Source organism: Prionailurus viverrinus, chromosome D1 (genome assembly GCF_022837055.1).
Source record: "Prionailurus viverrinus isolate Anna chromosome D1, UM_Priviv_1.0, whole genome shotgun sequence".
Lineage (NCBI taxonomy): Eukaryota > Metazoa > Chordata > Mammalia > Carnivora > Felidae > Prionailurus > Prionailurus viverrinus.
In genome coordinates, this window is record NC_062570.1 from 26,887,642 (window position 1) to 26,903,440 (window position 15,799).

The 15,799-nt window shown below is 40.9% G+C and overlaps 1 protein-coding gene and 1 non-coding gene across 5 annotated transcripts in view; one reads left to right on the forward strand and one right to left on the reverse strand.

Annotated features, from left to right (window-relative positions):
• Positions 1-15,799, reverse strand: part of PRDM10 (PR/SET domain 10) — a 98,956-nt gene that overhangs the window by 75,269 nt on the left and 7,888 nt on the right. The gene's annotated exons all lie outside the window — the stretch shown is intronic.
• On the forward strand, positions 9,579-9,680 carry LOC125147262 (U6 spliceosomal RNA). Its single transcript, XR_007145094.1, has one exon. It is a non-coding gene; the product is annotated as a U6 spliceosomal RNA (small nuclear RNA).

A 15,799-nucleotide genomic window follows, 5' to 3' on the forward strand; every position in this document is an offset into this window, starting at 1 on the left:
CTAATGTATGTAATATAAAAACACCTTTATGTCAAGAAACAGAAAGGAAACCCTTCTAAAGCCCTATTTAAGATTAGATTCTACTTGATAAATGAAAAAAGTGAGTTCACTCTATGTATAGAGAAAAAACATGTCCAGTAAGGCACTAAGTTATAAAAAGGGAGCAAGAAGATTATAGGAATCCAATTCTATGACACAGAATAACAGAATTTCAGAACAAGAAGAGAAATTCCAGGCCCTTGGCTCTCAAATATGTTTAAAAGACAGAGCTCGGGAAATCAATGTTCTTGGCTGAGTACCATTAGATATTAATACATTTGTTACAGAATAACAATAGCTAACATTTGTAACATACTTACTATGTGCTAGGCATGTTCTAAGCACCTTAATATGCATTGATTCATTTAATCCTCACAATAATCATGAAGTAGGTATGTTATTATCTCCACCTTATGGGTGAAGGACTGAGAAAGAGGTTAAATGCTTTGTCCAGGCAACTGAGCTAGTAAGAGCTAGTGAGAGTAAGTAGGAGAGCTCAATATGAGCTTGAGCGATCCTGCTGCCAAGCTCGTGTGTTTGGCCACTATTCTACACTGTTTCTCATCCTATAAACTAAGAACACTTCACCTGTGTTATGATTCCAGCACAAATAACTCCATTACATAAACTACATAAAAATCACATCTGACCTCACTTTATAATTTTTTCAAAAATGATCAAATAGGAGCATCTAGGAGGCTCAGTCAGTTGAGTGTCCAACTCTTGATTTTGGTTCATGTCATAATCCCAGGGTCATGGGATGGAGCCCCATGTCGGGCTCTGCACTGGGCATGGAGCCTGCTTAAGATGCTCCCTCTCCCCCTTCCTCTCCCCCTCCCCCTCCTGAAAGAAAGAAAGAAAGAAAGAAAGAAAGACCTATCAATTAAGCAGGACTAGGGTTCCAAGTTTTCCCCCGATTTTTTTTTTTCTTTTTGCCACTTTTTTGTGACCTCCTAGTGCTGGCTAAGACAACTGACAGAAACAGCAACAAAGGGTTAATGAGATTTCATGTGGTAAAAACTCAAAACTAAGAAAATTGTACCCTTTATTTTTATTTAAAAGAAAGAACACCTTGGTACAGCTGTAGAGCACTAGTGTTGGGCCAGAAGGGGCGGGGTGGCGGGGAGTAGTTTGAGAACCACCCATCTGGAGCAACTTCTATTTTGTAGATGACAAACTGAAAAACCAGAGATTAGGTGCATCACTTCAAGTCACACAGCAAATAAAGAGCGCAAAAAGCAGAGCCTGTGACTTGTAGGGCTCTCACCCCTCCACCCCTCCACCCCACTGCCCCCACTGGACTGAATGTGTAAAAGATTTAGAAGATGCTTTAGGCAGAGATTTCTTACACTGCCTAAAACTGTTTATCTTAGCTTTCCTTTTTTTTTTTTTTTTAAGCTTATTGTCCTTGACTCCCCAGTTAGAGAAACCTTCCTAGTAAAGATGAGTAGAAGACAAAAAGCAACTTAGACATGGATTACACTCCAAATGGTGATAATTTAAATTGATGGACAATGCTTTGTATATTTCCTTTAAAGTTATGTTACGTACTATATTTTGATTCCCTGGATAATAAAAAAGTTCACTTACTAATAATTTAATTGAAATAACATAAATTTAGCTGAAATAAAAATTTAAGGAACCATCTGTTATGTTATGATGTCAGATGTCAGTGATTAAACAAAGCTAGAAAACAAAACTAAGTGTATTAAGGAAAATCAGTTACCTCTTTAGAAAATAAGTTTGCCAAAATACTTTTCACCTTTATAATTAAGATTAAATAATTTTTTTAAATCATGGTACTTGAAAAAAATACAGGTTCAAATAGTGTAAGATAAAAGTTGTAAAGACTCCTGTAAAGATACAAGATGATGAAAACGGACTCTGACTGCCTCTGTTCTGACCTTAAACTTTCCAGTTGGGTTCTTTTTTGTAGCGGATGGAAGGCTCTGAGAGCATAACCTTCCCTGATGGGAACCGAACCTGCCCCCTCGAGAAGTAAGGACTGCCCTGGGCCAGCAAGACACAAGACTCAGTGTGACTGACCCCAAGACAATGATTGACCTGACCTTTCCTGCCCACCTGCACGTGCCCACCCAGCTTTGCCCCACATTTTCCTTATATAAACCTGCAACTATTTTTGGCACTTTGGAGACAGTCTTTGAGACGCTGGACTATCTTCCCAGTGTTGGCCTCACTGAAATAAATTCCTTTCTTGTTTCCCCACCACTGCTCTCTCTGCCTTTGGATTCTAACAGCTGTGAGCAGCGTGCCCTGTTTGGGACCCCCGGCCAGGTGCTCTTGTGCCCCTGCGCCCTTGCTACAATGAGACTTCTGGATATGGCACCTGTAAACATTTAGAGCTTGGTGGGACAAGCATTGTTTACATTTAACTTGACCATGAACTACAAAACCCCTCTGCCCGTGAGCTAGGGAACGGCATTCAGTGTGGCAAAGTGGGTCAGGCCCATAAGCTGGAGCCACACTCCTAGGTTCGAATCCTGGCTCCACCCCTCACCAACGGTTGGCCTTGCACAAATTACCTAACCTCTCTGTGGCTCAATGTCATCATATATAACACAGAAACAAGAACAGGATCTATTTCGTAGAGGTGTAAAGAGGACTAAGGGCGCTAATATCTGCAAAGTGCGTAGAACACTAGAATATAGTCAGCACTTTAGGTGTTAAATGACAGAGGTAATAATTAGGGTCAATTCTGAGCCACAAATTAAAAATGGTAGAGCAAGAAGAACTTAACTGGGGGAAAGAGAGAAGGGAGTAAGTAAGGCAAGAAAAGAAGAAAAGAGAGGAAAGCAACAAGGAAACAGAAGGAGATAACGAGTATTCCAGAAGACAGCGATAAGACTGGGAGGAAAGGAGGCAGGAAAATACAGGAATAAACAGAGTCAGGGTGGAGAGAAATCTAAGAAAGGAATAACTAACAAGCAAAATAGGCAGGGGGGAGGGGGGATGGGCAGGAGAAGGGAAAGAAAAGCCAAAGACAAAAAGTGAATCTGATTGTTCTGAACTAACTGGGTTAAGAATTAGAAGGGAAAGCCGAACATGAGATTATTCCCATGCTAGAGATTTCCTGAGGTAAAAGATGCCCAACAGTTACAGTCAGGTTTGGGGGAGGAGACACCCGTTAGGCTCCCACCATTCTCAGACTACTAAGTACAGTGACCTTTTGGGAACAAATGGGACCCTGGTAAAGTGCCCAGAACACTGCTCTTAAAAATGTCCTAGGTGCCATCAACAAATGAAAAGACAAACACAACGTGGTTTATACATATAATGAAATATTACTCAGCTTTAAAAAGGAAGGAAATTCTGACAGATGCTACAAGGTGGATGAACCTTAAAAACATTATGCCAGGGGGGCACCTGGCTGGTGCAGTAGGAGGAGCATGTGACTCTTGATCTAGGTTTGTTCAGGGTCATGAGTTCAAGCCCCATGTTGGGTGTAGAGATGACTTAAATAAAAACTTAAAAAAAAAATTTTTTTTCTAAGCCATTATGCTAAGTGAAATAAGCCAGGCACAAAAGGACACATATGGTAGGACGCCACTTAGGCAAGGTACCTGGAATAGTCAAATGCATCGGGACAGAAAGCAGAAGAGAGGTTACCAGGTCCTGGGCAGGTTACTGTTTAATGGGTAAAGTATCTGTGTGGGGTGATGAAAAAGTTCTGAAAATGAGTAACGATGATGGTTGTTCAACACTGTGAATGTACTTAACCTCCACCGAATTGTACGCTGAAAGATGGTTAAACAGCAGATTTTATTTTATGTATACTTTACCACAAAAACAAATTAAGATAAAAATATACCATATGGCTGCAGTAGTAATGGTCAACCATCTCCACCATGCTGGACATGGGATTCTACTGGTCCCTTTTACATCGGGACCATGAAGAAACACCATGGTCACTCGGGGCCCCTAATCGATTCTCCCATCCAAGATGAACCCTGCCCTCCAATGGCCTCCGTCCAGCCAGATTGAACCTGCACTCCTGAGGTCACCACTGCAATCACTCCCAGCTCAGGTCAAAGGGGCTGACTTCCAATACACCTGTCTCTGGAATTCCTGACAGCCAAAATTAGCTGTTCTTTTCTTCTAGCAGGATAGTTGCCATATAAAGCACCCCCTAAGTGTCTGGCTCACAGTAGGTGAACAATAAATAGAAGTGACTGCTCTTATTGCCAACCTCCTGTCTAACCTTAGTCTCATTCTTCCCACTTCTTTGGTACAAATACCTCCCTGACAAGAGAGACCTCTGAGACTTTCATTTTAGGGGGAGCAGGGTGGGTGGGTGAGAGGGTACAAAGGAAGCCAAGTTCAGTTCACTTTCCTATTAAAGGCCCAGTCAGTACAGGCCGCCCTGTGGACCTATTTCAACTGCTCCGTTTTTCCCTCACATCCCGGTTTCCTAGCCCACAAACTCCCTGACTCTGGTTCTAGATTTATTTCTTGGATCTGAGCACCCCCCCCTCCCCCCCCCCCCCCCCCCCCCCGCCCCCCGGTCCTGATTCATCTTGGGTTTTACACCATGTTTTTTAATGCAAAGTTTGGGAAACTCCCTATCCCACCAGCCACGGGAGCATCTACTGTTAACCATAGCCCTCTGGTTCTGGCACTGTGCCCGAGGCATGGCCCGGGGGCGCAGCGTGCACAGGGCCAACCCTGGGGACAGGATATGTGGATAGCTAATGTGTATTGAGTGCCTTCCATGCCATAGTCACTAGTCTAAGCAATGACCACTTATCAATTTGTGAATCAATTTAATAGCACAACAACCCAATGAAGTTGTTTAAAACCCTACCTTCATCATTCAGCAAACAACAGACAGAGTCATAAACAAGCACTCTGAACAGCTGCTAACCACTCCATGACTGAGGTGTAGTATTAAATTCGAAAGCTATAAAATTAGGCCAAGTGGAGTGAAAATAAAGGGCTTCTGTTATGTTCACTCACTTAGAATGGCAGGTAGAGATTTTACATTTAACTGATTTCTGGGAGAGATCATTTCGGAACTCAGAAGAAAAGCAAAAAGTACTGGACTCCATTCTAAAGCAGGAACAGGAACTGGTAGCGCAAGTAGCGATGGGCAAATCCCAAAATTATACAAATTTCAGCACAAATTCTCCAATCTTGCTGAGAAGGGGAAGTCTAAACAAGCTGTCACGTGAGTGTCGCAATTTTAAAAATTCACAACAAATTGAGAACATTGAGAAAAACTAGAAATGAGACGTTTAAAAGAACAATACTAGAACCTCGTCCAGCAAGGTTCCAAGCGCCCCGACAGACGCTGTTGATTTGCTCTTGACCTCAACCCTGGGAAGAGACTAAGGCCACACTGTGTGCCATTTCACAGAGCAGGAAATGACTGCTGGGAGAGGTGGCATAATTTGCCCAGCCAGGGGTCTGGTCAGCCTGAGCCCCCTCTGTTTGCCAGGGCTCAGCCCCACCCTACTGTGCCCCTCTGCCCCAGCTAAAGGGCTACTGCAAACGCATGCTTGAGGGCAGAGTCACAGGACTAAAATACTATTTTTAATTCCACAATGAAGTAAAATAAACACAATGTTAATTAGGGAAAATATGCCTACGGAACTAAGGGTTTCTGAGAAAGTAAATAATCAGGGAAGCCAGTTAGGTGCGGGCAGGGGGAAAAATAATGAGGGAAACTCAGCTTTCATAAAAGCTTTCAACAAACTTAAAATGTAATAACAACAAGCCTCTGACTAGGTTCCAAATGTAAAAAGTGTTTCTAAGTAAGCTGTTATCGATTTGGAATATTTCCATATCACCAGAGAGGTCTGAGGGTAAAGATAAAAAATTAACAGGTGATAACAGTGGGGTCCTCCAGGTATTTTTACTGACACCGTTCACATTTAACATTTGTTATAAGTGTTAACAGTGAAGCAAATAATGAAAAGTTCAAGATTGCAGAAAAACTCCTCCAGATAAAATCTTAGTTTATTCATTTATCTTTTTTTCAAGTTGGCTCCAGATCCGATATGGGGCTTGAACTCACCGCCCGGAGATCAAGAGTCACATGTTCTACCAACTGAGCCAGCCAGGTGCCCCTCCAGGTAAAATTTTATGCCATCGGAAAAAAAACTCCAGAAAAAACTTCCGAAATTGGGTAAATGAGCAATGATGGCAGACAAATTTCAGAATAAGCTGCACTTTTAATATTACAAGGCTGATGTGTTACAGTCTAAAAACCATGGCAGAATATATCCTAAAGAAACTTTCCTAATTCGTTTCTGGCCATCATCAAGAACAACACTGTGTAACCAGAAGAGAACTGAACTAAGGTTTAAAAGTAATAATAATAATAATAATAATAATAATAATAAAGATTAAAAGCACAGGATGACAAAAACAAGCAAGGAATGAAGTGTATCAAGCAGTATGAAGCAGAAACGAAATGGTAACCTTGGCCTTCTTTTCCCACTCCATTTATCTGTCCCTTTGCCCTTCTACTTCCCATGCAGAAATCTTCCCACCAGGCAATGAGTCCTCCTCCTTCCTCAAAGAAAAGAAAAACCTTGGCTAAGAGTCTTATTGGGGGTCTTAGCCCACAATTCTACATTAAAATCCTTGAGGGTTGAGTTCTAAAGAATGCTAAACCTTGATGTCTGCCTTTTCCTTTTTACAAAGAATAGCTACTTGGCTGGTAAAACCTGAAAGCAATTTCAAAGAGAGTCTATCAGGAGTCCTCTATTCTCCTCTCACAAGATTTTAGGAGGGAACCTCAAAGCAGCAGAGTGTATCACAGGCCTACAGAAAAGAGCACAAATCATTAGCGTCCGACTTGAGGGATGTTCACACAGTTAAGGTGGTGGAGCAAGGAACAGAACACCACCACCGCCTGAAAGCCTCATGGTGCCCTCTCCCACAGGTAGCTACCACCTTCCTCCATGATCCACCCATCCCGTGGCAGGCTGCGGGAGGACAGGGCACTGAGTCCCAGGGAGCTGACCCCTGGCTGTTCTGCAGTCTATGAAACTAGAAGATTGGGTCTGCTCCTAGCTTTGACCTTCTGGGAGTTGCAGCAGAGACTTTGAGGTGTTACCTAGGGAGGTTTGTCCTTGCTGGGCCCTGAGTTCCAGTTTCTATCACCCCAGCAATGTGAGACTACCAAAATCCGTGCTCTTCTGTTCTGTTGCTTTTGTGCTTGTTAGCCCCTTGACCAGCAGAGCTTAGCAGTGAATACCTTCAGAGGAAAACCAGTGCTAGTCTCAGGCTCACCTCTCTGTGTGTTCCTTGCCTCTGAAATGTTGGCCCTCCTGTTATGACTGCCTTCAACTAGGATCTTTATCTCTCTAGTCCCAAGAGACTGCCTAAATCTCTTTGGATTCTCTGCCTCTCAGACTTCTCACCAAGCCCCTTCCAACCAGCTTCTTAGACTCCTGATACATCCCAAGAACTAAAAAATGGTCCAAGAGGAAAAGCAGCTGCAGAAAGCCTAGGCTCATTTTCATAAACATCCCCTCTGCCCAGGATCTGATCCCTCAAGGCCTGGCTGGCTGCCTCCCTCAGTAGGAAAGTGAGGGCAATCCCAAAGATATGAGACTATGGAAAACATTTCCTCTTCTATCTGATGACTGTGTTTATCAAAAATGGAAGAACTGGGGTGCCTGGATGGCTCAGTTGGTTAAGTGTCTGACTCTTGATTTCAGCTCAGGTCATGATCTCATGGTACATGAGATCAAGCCCCATTCGTGGGAGCTGCACTGTCAGCTCTCAGTCTGTTTGGGATTCTCTTTCTCTCCCCCTCTCTCTGCCCCTCCTGCGCTTGCACTGGTGCGCGGGTGCACACAGGCGCTAAACAAACAAACAAACAAACAAACATTGAAAATAAATAAGGGGTGCCTGAGTGGCTCAGTCCATTGAGCATCTGTCCTCAGCTCAGGTCATGATCTCACAGTTCGTGGGTTTGAGCCCCACATTGGACTCTGTGTTGACAGCTCAGAGCCTGAAGTCTGCTTCGGATTCTGTGTCTCCTTCTGCATCTCTCTGCCCTTTCCCTGTTCATTCTCTCTCTCTCTCTCTCTCTCTCTCTCTCTCTCTCTCTCTCTCTCTCACACACACACACACACACACACACACACACACAAACATTAAAAAAATTTTTTTAATAAAATAAAATCTTAAAAAAAAAACCTGAAACGGGGTGCCTAGGTGGCTCAGTTGGTTAAGCATCCGACTCTTGGTTTCGACTCAGGTCATGATCTCACAGTTCATGGGTTTGAGCCCCATGTCAGGCTCTGCACTGACAGCACAGAGCCTGCTTGGGATTCTCTGTCTCTGTCTGTCTGTCTCTCTCTCTCTCTCTGCCCTTCCCCTGCTTGTACTCTCTCTCTCTCTCTTTCAAAATAAATAAATAAACTTAGAAAAAAAAAACTGGAATTATTTGTAGCCACCAGTAAGGAAAGTACTGTAGTATGGCATGTCTGATAGGACCAGGTGCAAAGTGCTCTGCTAAGTCAAAGAAGCTACTCACAAAGGACCAAATACTGAATGATTTCACTTGTAGGAAATATGCAGCATGGGCAAATGAATAGAGGTAGGCAGCAGAATGAACATGGCTGAGAGGTATGGAATTTCTTTTGGAGGTAATGAAAATATTCCAAAACTGACTGTGGTGACACTTGCAAACCTCTATGAACATACTAAATCCTCTGAACTGTATGCTTTAAATGAGTGAATTGTATAGTATATGAATGATACCTCAATAAACTCATTTTTTTTAATTTTTTTTTTCAACGTTTATTTTATTTTTGGGACAGAGAGAGACAGAGCATGAACGGGGGAGGGGCAGAGAGAGAGGGAAACACAGAATCGGAAACAGGCTCCAGGCTCTGAGCCATCAGCCCAGAGCCTGACGCGGGGCTCGAACTCACAGACCGCGAGATCGTGACCTGGCTGAAGTCGGACGCTTAACCGACTGCGCCACCCAGGCGCCCCAATAAACTCATTTTTAAAAAAGAAAAAGAAAGATGAGCATTTAAATCAGTGCAGACCTTCTAGGAAGCAATTTGGCAATAAACATCAAGAACTTTGACATATGTGTACATACATAATATTTGTTATTATGTAATTGTTATATATTATATATTACTGTATATATATATGTGTGTGTGTTAAGAAACAGGTTAAGAAAACAGGTTAAGAAAGTTCCAGACTTGAGAGGAATTGAGGGCATGCTCAGGGCGTACTAACTGAGAGAGAAAAGTCTGGAACAGGATGAGCCTGTAAAAGTTACAATTCCCAAAGTTCACGAACTGGTTTTATCAGAATCACCTAGGGAGCTAGGCAAAGAAACAAATTCCAGAGCCTTACTCCTGAGAATTTTTTTTAAGTAAGTTCTAAACCCCACATGGGGCTTGAACTCATGACGTTGAGATCAAGGGTCACATACTCTACCAACTGAGCCAGCCCTGCACTGACTTCCTTGAGAATTTTGATTCATTCCATTGCAGACATAGGCGGGAACCACAGGAATTTTAGTTTTTCAACATCCCCAGGAGGTGTTCCCTTCGGCAGCACACATACGAAAGTTGGAACGACGTTCAGATTAGCAAGGCCCCTACACCAGGATAGCACGCAGATTCGTGGTGTTCCATATTTTTAAAAACTAAATAGGGGCACCTGGGTGGCTCAGTCGGTAAAGCATCCGACTTTGGATCTGGTCATGATCTCACGGCTCATGGGTTTGAGCCCCTCATGGGCTCTGTGCTGATACCCAGAGCCTGGAACCCGCTTCGGGGTTGTCTGTCTCCTTCTCTTCTCTGCCCCTCGCCCGCTCCTGCTCTGTCTCTCTCTCAAAAATAAATCAACATTAAAAAAAAAAAAAGCTAAATAAGTAAATGTCCCCAAGTGATTCTGATGTCAGCCAAATCTGGCCAACCCTTGGACAAATGAGGAAAGAAAAATCTTTTATCACAGCAGTAACACTTTCTGAAAATCATTCTAGAAGTAATACGAGAGACTGATTATAATTAGGCCAAGACCTGCCTTTAATATGCAAGGAAGGATCAGAGCTCTGAATTCTTACTGGGGCTTAGTGAGTATGAATTAATAGACATTCATACACAAACTTTCAGTGCCATAAGTCGTCACCTAAAAAAAAAACAAAGTAAAACGCTTTATTACTAAACAAAAACTTAGCAAGAATCCCGACACCTTTCAAAATACACAACTTACCAGCCTCTCTAAAATGTTTGTGGAGTTTATGTCAGAATTCTGAAATGGCTGAGGCAATTGTTAATTTAGGTGGTCTTCCTTGCCAACCACCTTGCTCTGATGGGTATTTGATTTTCCAGCTTCCCTTCGCCACTTGCTAACAAGCAAATCTGTTCTGTCTACTTAATGAGTAACATTTGAAAAGAGCTTCCAAGGTAAATATGGATGTATGAGGAACATTTGAAGACTCAACGATGGATACGAATGGATACAAATGACTCATCAAGTAATAGTGAGCACCCATGTTTTTCAACTTCAGATAATAGATTTACATAGCTGCAAGCATTTTACCCCAGCTCCCTTTTCAAACAGTAGCATTGCTTCACCAGACAACTGGCAGGGGTACAAATACTTGCTGTGGCCTTGGCACACCTAGACACAGAAAGCTATCTGGCCCAAATATCTCAAGCTCTTCTGTTGAATTAGCAATTGCAGTAACTAAGTAGGAGACTGCAGATGGGTGTTCTGAAGCTCTAAAAGCCTTTCTTACAGATGGTTCTCCATCCTCACGATGACTCAACCATCACAATCCCAAATTGTTAGGATAAATTACTGGATAATGTAAAGAAGCATAATCTCAAGTACTAAGCTGTTTCTCTCTCTCTCTCTTTTTTTTTTTTTAAGTTTACTTATTTCAGAGAGAGCAAAAGCGAGCAGGGCAGGGGCAAAGCTAAGCTGTCTCTTTAAATTCAAGTGGTTTAAGTTGTTTTAACTAAAAAAAAAGAATTTCCTATTAAAATTGGTTGCAGGAAATTATTCTGGAACACAATTTTCCTTAATTAACATTATGTGTTTAATACAAGAGAAAACAGCATGACTACCTGTTCAGGCTACTTCAACTCCTGAAATATACACAGCACCATGGCAGGACCATGGCGCTGACCCAGGACAAAAAGCAAACTGATACTAGTTTGAAGTAATTCCCTTTATATCCAATTCACTCCCCCACAACAGGTTAATGTGGGTCTCACCTGCTGTTCCTTTTCAAATTTTCATTCCTCAACCTCAGTCCCTTGTTTGCAAATTTAAAAATAAAACACAGAATGGTCAAAAACAAGCATTTGATTAACAAGACGGATGACAAGGGGAAGCAGTTATTGTCTCCATAAAAACTCTATCTTACTGGCATATGAGTAAGACTTGTAATCAAAATTCAACCTTCTTCAAATTTCAACTTCCTCCATCTTTAACTATAGGAGGCCAGCATGGTCTAGTATTCACAATTGTCTTCTATAAGCCAGGATCTATCTATCTTCCTCCCTCCCTCCCTTCCTTCATGTCTTTTTCTCTTTCTCTCTTTCTTTCTTTCTCTCTTTCCTCCCTCCCTCCCTCCCTCCCTTCTTTCTTTCTCTCTCTGTCTACCTCTCTCTCTCTTTCTCTCTATCCCTCCCTTCCATCCTTCCTTTCTTCTTCAAGCCAGGACATTTCTTAAAGTACAGAGCAAGGTGAAAATATTGAATGTGAAGACAAGTAAAAAGTTACAATATAGTACAATAGTATTGAGCATATTAAAAATGTTAATAACTATTAAAGTTATGATCACCCCAGGTTAAGTATTAGATCATGAAGGTATATCCAGAAAAGTTTTACTTCCAATTAAAAGACATTTTAATATGTTTTCATTATTAAACAATTGATTTGGGAATAAATATCTCTTAACTATAAGCAAGGGTTCTCTCAGCTGATATGTTTCACAAGAAAATATGTATATTTAAAAAAAAAAAGAAAATGTGTATATTTCAAATTAAAACTGATAGAATTTTAAAACTACATGATTAGCATTTTCTTCCATAAAGAGAAACAAAATAGTGGCACTGCATTCCTGTTTAGAAATCTCAGCCATATCTACTCTACAAACACTTTCATTCTACAAACCATTTCATTCAGATGTAGACTAAAACACGTTGGCTTCATTTGCAAATTCAGTGAAGTAGTTAACGGAAACCACAAAATTAGAATCCCCTAATGGATGCAGTTTTTTATTTTAAAATTCAGCATAATCATAGTCCATCTTAATGAAAATGTATACTGTGGAAATCCAATGTTAGTAAGTAAACACCAAGGGAATAGTAATAATTATAGCTATTACCATTTACTGAGCATCTATCACATGCCAGGCATTGTGAGATGGCCTTTTTAAAAAAAATACTCAAGGGGCACCTGGGTGGCTCAGTCGGTTGAGCGTCCAACTTCAGCTCAGGTCATGATCTCACAGTTTGTGGATTGAGCCCCACGTTGGGCTCTGTGCTAACAGGTCAAAGCCTGGAGCCTGTTTCAGATTCTGTGTCTCCCTCTCTCTCTGCCCCTCCCCCACTTGCGCTCTATCTCCCTCTGTCTCAAAAATAAATAAACATTAAAAAAATAATAATAATTAAAAAAATAAAAAATATTCAATTGGGGCTCCTGGGTGGCTCAATCTGTTAAGCTTCTGACGTTGGCTCAGGTCATGATCTCACCGCTCACGAGTTCAAGCCCTGCATCAGGCTCTCTGCTGTCAGCACAGACCTTGCTTCAAATCCCCTGTTCTCCTCTCTCTCTCTGCCCCCCCACCTCCCACCATGCTCAGGCTCTCTCTCTCTCTCTCAAAAATAAATAATACACATTTTAAATAAAATTAAAAATTAAAAAATACTCAATTTCGGGGCACCTGGGTGGCTCTGTCGGTTGGGCGACCAACTTGGCTCAGGTCATGATCTCATGGTTCATGAGTTCGAGCCCTGAATCAGGCTCTGTGTTGACAGCTCGGATCCTGGAGCCTGTTTCAGATTCTGTGTCTCCCTCTCTCTCTCTGCCCCTTCCCCACTCATGCTGTCTGTCTCTCAAAAATAAATAAACATTTTAAAAAATTTAAAAATACTCAATTTCAATCTTCACAACAACCAAAAATTTGTACTTGTCCAAGGTCATAACGCTGGAAGTGGGATTTGAACCCAGATCCCTTTGACTCCAGAGCTTGATCATTTCCTTCTCTGCTGCACAGCGTCCTCCTAGGCAAAGCTGCCAGAACCCACGCTTGGGTTGGACCTGCTGCTGTTGCCTTGGCCTCCTACCAGATGATGCAATCACTAGGCTAGGCTTGATCTCAAAGGAACCCGAAGAGGTTATAATTTACCAAACCCACAAAGAGGTTTAAATGGGCCAGAGAGTGGAGGTAACTACAAAGCTATAAAAATTATAAAAATTCAAACAACAATTTTTAGAAACACAATATTTATTAAATGCCAATTTTGTGCCCAGCATTATTTTAGGAACTAAACAACAGATTGGATGGAAGATTGTATTAAAATATTCAGCAGAAAGGGAAAATATAAATAACATTAATTCACAGTTGTACCAAAACAAAAGCTACCTGTGTGTACAGAACAGAAAATAGCAGCCCTCAAATACTCAGTGTTAACTGAGTCAGCTCATATCAGGAAAATTAATTACTCCAAATATACTTTCTGGTTATCTCATGTATATGCATTTCTCTAACACTGGAATTGCTGGGCTTCAGAGACTGCATATTTTTTTACTTTCTAGGTAATACCAAACTTCTTTCCCGAAGTAGTCATAGCAACTTATATTCCCATCGGCCAGGTGTGAATATTCATATTGCTCAACACAGCTTCAGAATTTGTTATTGCCAACTATAATTTAGGTATACAGGAATATGGCACTGTGGTTATAGCTTGCATTTTCTTAATTATTAACAAGGATGAACACCTTATTATCGGTTTATTAGACATTTGGATATCTCCTTTTCTGAAGGGCCTGTTCAAGACTTCTGCCCATTATTTTATTAGTGCAGGTAACATCTTATCTACAATAAGATTCAATATTCAAGACCTATACTGAGTCATGGATATATTCTCCTATGTTAACTTAAAAGCTTTATTGTTTTGCCTTTCAACTGCCATGCTCCCTGGGTCATAAATTAAGTGTTTGAATGCATGTGAATCTGTTTCTGGACTCCTGCGGCATTCCATTGATCAATTAGTCTATCTTGGTGCCAATACTACACTGTCTTAATTATTATAGCTTTTGTTGACTTCCAGTAGAGAAGTTTTTCCAATTTATTTTTTTCTTTTTCAAGAGTCTCTTGCCTTTTCTTAGGCATTGACAAATATTTTAGCATCAGCTTGTCTAGTTTTTTGTTTTTGTTTTTTTTTGGGGGGGGGGGGCAGAGGACAAAGGGAGAGGAAGAGAAAGAGAGAGAATCTTAAGCAGGCTCCACACTCAGTACAGAGCCCAACACAAGGCTCGATCCCATGACCCTGGGATCATGACCTGAGCCAAAATCAAGAGTTGGTCGCTCAACCGACTGAGTCACCCACGCACCCCATCAGCTTGTCTAGTTGTTGTTTTTTTTTTTTAATTTGCTGGGATTATATTAAATCTATAAGTCTGTTTCCAAAGAACTGACACACTGCAATATCCAATCTTCCAATCCTTGACCCAGTGTATCTTCTTCATTTATTTAGACTTCACTTAAAGTCACTCGATAAAGTTTTAGAATTTTTTTGTAAAGGTCTTTTATACATATTTTGTTAGACTTAAAATATATCTCCTATACTTTTTTTTTAGGATTTTATTTTTAAACAATCTCTACACCCAACATGGGGCTCCAACTCATAACCCTGAAATCAAGAGTCACATGCTCCACTGACTGAGCCAACCAGAAGTCCTACAGCTCCTATAGTCTGAAAAAAGAAATGATTTTTTAAATGATGTATAAAAATACATCATTTTTTTTTTGATGAGACAACTAGAGTTTGGGATAACTCATATATCATTGGTATATAAAAGAATGAATATAAACATACTTAAAATTTTTCAATAAAACAAAGTTCATCAAAGTACAATTTCAGCTATATAATTTAGGTTTGGGGTTGGTTTGTTTTGTTTTTTAAATAATCTCTACTCCCAACTTGGGGCTTGAACTCAAAACCTTGAGATCGAGAGTCACACATTCCACTGGCACCCCATAATTTAGTTTTAATTCTAGAATTATCATTTTGTAATTATGTCATAGCTCACCTCAGCAGGTTTAATGTAGTTGAGAAACTTATATGTCACATAAACAAGTGGCCTAAACACCTACTGGTTGTAGGTCCTTATAGTTATCAATGTATGAAGTACTTACAATGCAGAATAATTTCATTCATCAACTTCAAGACAGGATGAATAAATAAGTAAGAGACTGAAATCTTGTTAATATACACACTGTTGTCTGGGATTGAGAACCCACACACCTTGCTCCTGGCCTTAGCTCCCACCACTCTTAAATCATTCGCTAAAATTGCCTCCTTTTTTTCCATTTGTAAAGTAGTTACAATATGGTTCTGTCAATGTCACACATTAAGCATGAAACATAAATAAATTCCTTAGAAAACAACTAAAATGGTTGGTCAAAAACACAAAGCAACATTTACTCAAAGGTGTTCCACCATCAGAAGGACTTGAGACTAAGGTTGCCTACAATCATGGTTTGTACCAAGACTGAAAATAACCCCCAACAGATTGG